The sequence below is a fragment of the Falco peregrinus genome, chromosome 3 (assembly GCF_023634155.1).
Source record: "Falco peregrinus isolate bFalPer1 chromosome 3, bFalPer1.pri, whole genome shotgun sequence".
NCBI classification, from domain to species: Eukaryota; Metazoa; Chordata; class Aves; order Falconiformes; family Falconidae; genus Falco; species Falco peregrinus.
Window position 1 is genome coordinate 90,747,375 of NC_073723.1, and position 7,364 is coordinate 90,754,738.

The 7,364-nt window shown below is 53.9% G+C and overlaps 1 protein-coding gene across 3 annotated transcripts in view; it reads right to left on the reverse strand.

Moving 5' to 3' along the window:
* The window catches only part of RNF152 (ring finger protein 152), a 46,517-nt gene extending 39,503 nt beyond the window's left edge, over positions 1-7,014 (reverse strand). The window contains exon 1 of one of the 3 annotated variants that reach the window (XM_055800322.1): positions 5,907-7,014. The gene's annotated coding sequence lies outside the window, so the exon portion shown is untranslated. Of the gene's footprint in view, positions 1-5,407; positions 5,829-5,906 lie in introns of those variants that run through there. The other 2 variants (XM_055800325.1, XM_055800324.1) reach the window with 2 other exon arrangements.
* Positions 7,015-7,364: the final 350 nt, after the last annotated feature.

The window sequence follows — 7,364 nt, forward strand, 5'->3', positions numbered from 1 at the left end:
AAGCTTTGCGTACTTTTTGCTCCCAACAAAGCAAGCTTCACTTCTATCCTTCCCCGTCCCAGAGAGCAGAGCCTGCAAAACCTCGAGCTATCAAGTCCCTGAGGTGCAGCCAGTCAGAGCCTACAGTGTCCCAGGCACTCGGGCCACAGCAGCTCTATTCAGTGCACAACTTTTTGAAAAGCTCCACTATGGAAAAGTCTGCGGTGGTGGTGAAATCATTGCAATCCTTCCTTCTTGGCACGCAACCTGCTCAGTTTGGTTTAAAACCTGACAGAGAAAGTGCTACACCATCACTAAATGTATATAGTTAGCATGACACTTAACAAAAACAGGCAGAAATGTTACAGCAGCAACGTTTTACCCCATGACTGCCTGTTTCAGGATTTCCCATGCCAAAGCTTGGATGGCCAGCGCTGTCAGAGGGGGGACCTGTGTGGGATGTCAGGTCCAAGCCCAAGAGCCCATTTTTAGCTACCAGTCATCTACTGTGCCACACTGCCAGCGGTACAAGTTGGTACCTATGGAGGGGAAAGGAAAGGATGCAAAAGACATTCTCGTTCACTAAGTGTCACATCTCTAATAGTGTAGAAACTTATACACAGATGCCAGAGGTGCCCTGTCCCATCTCTGGCAGGCAGAGTTTCTGCAGGAGGAGAGGGAATAGCTTCCCCATTTGCCCTGTTGGTATGTCTTGGTGCCTCACATCCTCCACAACCCAAGGAGCCAGCTACGCAGTTCCTCCCTTCATCTCACCTTGACAGATGCATCTGAGCTTAGCTGCATTACAGGCTGTCTGAAAAGGAGTGGCACACAGGTGTTTAGGATTCTGCTCAGCCCTCCAGGGTGACAATATTTTGACATAAGAGAGCAACCAGGTGATCTCTGAAAAGCCATGATCTTTGAAAAGCCAGGCTCTATGCCCCAGCACAACAGGCATGTATTGTCTGAAGACCAGCAGCAACACAGAGGGTAGCATAGCAAAACATGCACTGGCTAAGAAATTGCATATGCATCCTACACATGCTCCTTGACATCCTGACGCTCCTATTTCTTATGCCACTGCATAAGAACAGACACCTGCCTTCCTTCAGTCTGAATCTGGAAGAAATGTGCTCACCACACCCAGCACAACTATACTGATAAGCTGACCAGCACAGGCACAGCCTGGGTGAGGGTAAGGCTGCTTTTCCTAGTATAGTTTTGCTCAGTTTTCTGAGGCAGATCACCCAAGACACCCATGCCAAACCAGCTACATCTACACCAGGGTGGCCTAGCAATACAGCAGCATGTCCCTGGCATCTCACAGCACTGTATCAGCCCAAGTACACACCTGCCTAAAGTAACTGTGAGGAGAGAGCTGTGTGGGAATTGGAGACTATTCGCTCACAGAAGCTATTTTGGGAGAAACGTATGGTGCTAAATGACATCTTTTCATCAGTGCCAAATTATCACTGGTTTCGACAGGATGACACTGGTGAACGCCCAGATGATCATGCTGCCACTGCACACGGGCAAGTTTGTGCACAGACACACCTCTGCATAAGTCCTGCCCAGGCTGCACATTCCCATCTGCTCCAGTGCTCCCCTCCGTTCAGCCCAAGGTGTCCTGGAGGTCAAGGAAAGCAGGCTCCAAGCTACGGCTGTCAGCCTGCCAGCCTTCCTAAACCTCAAGCAGCAACAAACAGGCCCCGTCTGCTTAAGATCTTGTGTCCTCTGCCCTCCTGCCCCTCTGTCACAGCCCCTGTAGCTCCCTCCAATGTTACCCCACACATCACCCTGCCCCGGAGACCATGAACACCTCACGAGGTGGCCAGGGCTACAAAGGTACTGCATTTTTGACGACCACTCACGCAATGCGGCAGCTGCTACCAGGCAGAATGGAGAATAGCTGAAAATGGTCTCCTTTTCTTCAGAGAGAGCACAGTTTCAAAGATTTCCCAGCCAGCCACTCATCTTAACAAAAACAAGTGGGAAATTAATGAACTTCAAGACTGACAACCATTGGTGCTATCTAGTTGAAACTGGCCAAACACAAAGGGCAGGAGACAGGCTGCACTCGTTTCCTGGGGAAATTAAATTAAAATAAAATAGAATAAAACCAGATTAAAACTATGGTGCATTTGATTACTGGCATTTCCATGTTCCGCTGTGTCCCAGGAAACTGACGCCTTGCTCAATCAAGCCTGGAGCTGCACAGCACACACTGCAGTTACGCTCTGTAACTGCCCAGGTTTTATGCATCTGAAGCAGGAAGGAACAAATTACAAACTCCTTTACATCTGAAGGGGTAATTTCTGCCGCGGGAAGACAGGGAGGGCAAGGTTATCTGCATCTGAAAGAGGTGAAATGCCTTGTCCGAGCTGAAGGACTATTACTGAGCCCTTAAGTGTGGAACCTGCTGGGGTTCCTCCCTCCTCCACAAGCCCCAGCACTGGAGGTGATCTCATCCCGGAGACATCAGCATCCCTTTCCTCACCATCCGCAGCGTCCCTCAGCCCACGCTGCTGGCGCTTGGACACCTGCACCAAGAGGGGAACTTTGAGGCAGGGGTCGACTCTGCTGCGGTGGGACCAGCAAATGCCGAGCCCTCGCCAGCCCAAGATACGGGGAGATGCTGCACTATCGGTGAGCACTGGTGGGGCTGGAAGTTTCCTCTGAAGCCGCCCAGTGTGACAGACCGTGCTACCGAGCTACATCGATTCCAAGGGCTCCTCTGCTCCCCTCGCAGGGCTCAGCACAGCAGCAGAAAACCTATTTGCGTAGAAAATAGCACGCACAAAGCAAGCAGGCAACTCTGTCCAGACTCAGAAACAGCTGTGGAATTTCTCTGGAAGAGCTGCATACTGTAAAGGGGAGGAAAGTCCTCCCATCTCACTTCCAGCCCACCCACCCACTGGATAGAGACAAAGCATAAGAACAGCAGAGAATTTAAGGCATGCCAGGATCCCAGGATCTGGGAATTAGTTTCCCACATTCTGCACAAAAAGACAGCACTCATGCCCAATATCTACTGCCTTGAACTCAGATTGCACACCATTTACTCAGCTGAATAACCACGGTCAAGCCAGTGGAATTACTTGCCAGAAAAACTGCTACTTGATGTATGTATGGAACAGCTGCAGAACTGGCTGACAAACACATACAGGTATACACGAGGCAATGTAAGACCACTCTTTTAAAAGGCCAGTGCCCTGGGCTAGTCCCAAGGTCAACAGCCATATGATCAAAACCACAAATCACCAGGTCTCTGGCAGAGTCATACCAACTGATCATCTAGATCAAACTGATCATCTAGATCAGTTGCATCTCTCCAGACCCGTCTCTTCCAGGCGCCATCAACTGATTGGGGTCACAGTCTGAAAAATATTTCACTGACTTAGAAAACTAAATTCTGCTCAAAAGGATGGTTTGCACATTTAAGAGTATAAGCTTCATTAGCTTTCAGCAAGACTTCATGTCTCAAGCGCAAACTAATCCTCTATAAAATTCCAGCAGAGAAGCACCATTGCTCCCGTCTGTCAGTACCAGCCCTAAGTAAGGTCAGTTCTTCCATACTGAACCCAGACACGATATGGCATTTGTTCTCAGCACCATGCAAGTAAAAAAGACGAGCAGTTCACACCCTGGAAAGCTTACGAGAGGCAGACCTGAGCTTAAATCCTTTGCATGCAAGTTTGTGAGTATCCCTCTTTAATTTCACCAGGACAACACACATGACTGAAGTTAAAACTGTGCTGAAGCCTCTGTCAGGCTGTGGCTGATGGAGCTCCTGCTCCAGTTCATCGAAGGGTCAAGGTGAGAACCCTGAACTGGAGCCAGGAACAGCTACGACCAAAACATACCCAGGGATTTTGGCAAAGCTCACCCCCAGGTGAGTCACTTGGGGAAGGGTGACCACTGCCCATTCCCTGCAAGCTCTAAGCCATAACATACCTGTGGATGAGCACCTCGCTCTGAGTTATTGCATTTGCATGTATCATTTAAACACACTATATTAAGGCTGGAATAATATTTATTGTCCTGCTGGTATTTCTAACCTGGATATTCCACAGCACTGCACAGCACTGTCCAGTAGTCCCAAAGAGACTACATAACATGCGCATAAAACTTCCATCAGCCCAACCAACTTTCCTCCCCCCAGACAAGCAGTGGAAAACAAACATCTTTTTCATTTGTCTTCACATACCTGGCAAACTGTCCAAACCCTCTGACAGACCTTACAGGTTTGAACCAGAGGTTTGGGCTTTTAAACTATACTCACAGCAAAAGTGCGTGTGTGGCAGGGATTTTCCACAAAGTCCCATCCCGACAGTCACAGACACGTCAATGCCACCAAAAGCAACAGCACGCGGCTGTCCCAGCCCCATCGCCCTCAGCCAGGGCTACTTTTACACTTTGCCTTTCATGTAATTAACCAGCTGAAACCCAGTTGCGCACCATTACATAGCCAAGAATAGTGTTTCCAGCAGAAGGTTTTTTCCTAAGTTGCTGTTATTATCATACCATGAGCTCTGCATTAGTTCAGACTCAGTGGCCATTCCAAGAAGGCCTGTGACCCCAGCCTGGGTACAGAAAGGCTAAAAATGGGACCTTCATTTATGTCAGAAGTTGGAAGGTTACAAACATTTTCCAATGGCCTCAATCAGACCCCAAGCCTAAGCAAATCTGTATCAAAAGAAAAGATCTCTGAAATGTACTATTAAAAAAAAAAAAAAACAACCAAAAGCAAAAAAGAAGCAAACCAACCATGGTTGACGGCAGTGAGGAGGAAGAAAAGAGTTTTCAGCAAGGAAACAAGAGCAGAGAAATTACTATGTTTCTCGTTCAATTAATGGGACCTTTTCAAAAGCCTGTTTGCCTTTTTTGGGTTTTTTTCCAGACACCTATTACACACACCCCCTCCATGCCTCCCCAGCTCACAGCCCGGTGCACAGATCTTTAAGCGTATCCACATTCGAGAAGGGGCAGAGAGCTGCCTCCGAAGATGTCCCTCCACCGGACGGCATGTCGGGACAAGGCGCCGGTGTGATGGATGTCGGCAGGGCTCCTGAATCACAGTTTTGCAGTTCGACCTCAGCCGGGAGGCAGCATCTACCGCCGTAACAAACTCCGAGCGCTGCCACCCTGCAGGGCGCGGACCCACCTGGGCAGGGGGCTCCACGCCTCTACTCTCCTCCGCTTAAAAAAATTAAAGCCGCTTTCTAAAAACCCAGCGAGATGTCTAGTACTTATGACGGCACCCGAGTTACCGCATATCTTCTCCGCTAACTGCCAGCATATGGAAGGGAGGAGAAATTAAAAAATAAAATAAAATAAAAAAAAAAAAACCAAACAAACCCAACACCAAACCTCCAAGAGAAACAAAGGACCCCCACCAAAACCCCGTCTGTAAGTTAGCTGGGTTTACTTGCTCGCGAAGCCCAAGGATAACCCTCCTCCGCTCGGAACAAGGCTGATGCGATGCAGGCGCAACCCTGCCGGCTTGCAAAGTAACCTTCGCGCCCCGCCACCCTCCGGGACGCGGGCCGCCCCGCGCACGTCTCGGCGGATCACCTGGACCTCGCATCGCGCCCCGGCTTCGCCCCCCGCAGGGACCGGCCGCCGCGGGGGGAGCGCCGGGCGGCGGGGCCGGGGCGCGGCGGAGCCCGCAGCGAGCCCTGCGCGGCGGGGCCAGGCGGGGCAGGCGGTTACGAAACCCGCGTCTCCCCCTCGCCCGGGCGGCAGGGAGGTGTGGCGGGGGGCATCCGCGGCCGCCCCGCTCCCCGCCGCCGCGCCGGGAAGGGGAAGGGAGGAGGGAGCGGCGCCCCCGCCGCCGGATCTACCGCACGCGAGCATCGCCCGCCGCCCCCGGGGGGGGCAGGCCGGGGGGGGTGAGCCCCGCCGGCGAGGAGCGGGCGCCCACTGACCTTGCCGCCATCCGCCGCCGCCGTGCCTGCCCGCGGGGTGGCAGCCCCGCGCCCGCCGCAGCCCGCGCCCTCGCCCCGGCAGCCGGCGCCGCCCCCCGCCCCCCGCGGGTGCGGGGCCGAGGCGGGGCCGAGGCGGCGGGGAGCGCGGGAGCCGCCCCGGACCCCGGCGCGTCCCACCACCCCAGCCCGGGTCCCCGGCCGCGGTGAGCGAGTGGCCGCGGCGAGCGAGGGGTAGCGCGGCTGCCCGGCGGAGAGCGCCGGGACCGGGACCGCCCCCCCCGGCCCGGGTGGGAGAGGCGGCAGCCCGGGCCGCGAGCGGGGCGGCCCCGCAGCGGCGAGGGCAGCGGCAGCCGCGGGCACCCCCCGTCCGGCGCGGTCCCGCCAGCGGGGAGCGGGAAACCGCAGCGCTTGGGGGGCTCCTCAGTGCCTGGGAGGGGCTCTGCGGCTTCCAGATGCGGCGTGTTGTGCCTCTGGGCACGGGCGCGGGGGCAGGGGCACCCGGGCGCGTGCTCCCTGGGGCGGCGGGCGCAGCAGCGCGTCCCGGGCGCCCACCGCAGCTGCCCCCGCCGGGGACGCGGCGCCGTGCGAGCGCCCGGTGCGAGGCAGGGTCTCCGGCTCCAGTCACTGGTGCTTTGAGCCTTGGAAGACCTTCAGTCCCAGCTGGAGACTTAGAGCTGCCTTACTGGTGCACATCCAAGTCAGCAGCGGGTACACGTGGCGGTTGTCTTACCGTGGCAGACCCCGGGCTGCGTAGGGAGTAAGGCCTGCCTCGTGTTCATTGCACCAGGGCCTACAGAGCACGGGACCGCAGGCTCGTTCCTGCGCTGCCTGCAGAGAAAACAATCCTATTTACATCAGCAGTAAAAGGAAAAAATGCATATGTACATCCTAGTGTCTCACTTGGGATCGGCAATGGCAAGCAGCAAGAGCTACAAATGGCAAGGGCAGACAAGCGTCTTTCACTCCTCACTGCCTCGTCTTTCTGCAGAGCCAGTGTTGTTTTGGGGCAAAGGGTTGCAAGTGGTGTGAGAGAAGACCTGCAGGTTAGCCAGGTGCTAGTTTTTGTTAAAACAGTCCTCCCTAGCTCCTGCAGCTCCACACTGAAAGCATTGCCTGTGGAGGAGTAAGACCTCTATAATCAACGAAATAAATAATTTTCACAAACCTACTTGGTTTCCTGCCCTTCCTTCTTCCCCTTCTCCTCTGCAATGGGGCTATTTGCAGAGCAGGGTCTCCAGCAAGTGGGGCTTACCGCTGGGGAAAGCCTATAGTGCATTCCCTAGTACAACTCCAGGTTCCGCCATAAATATTTAAAACTCAATTACTACCCTCAGAATGAACATTCAAAGCAGATTTTCACATCCCACAGTGTTTCAGACCTTCCTAATCAAATAATTGAGATGAGACAGGAGAAGTCAAATAGGCCAAATTTCAGCCACCAGTATGAGGCTGGTTCCT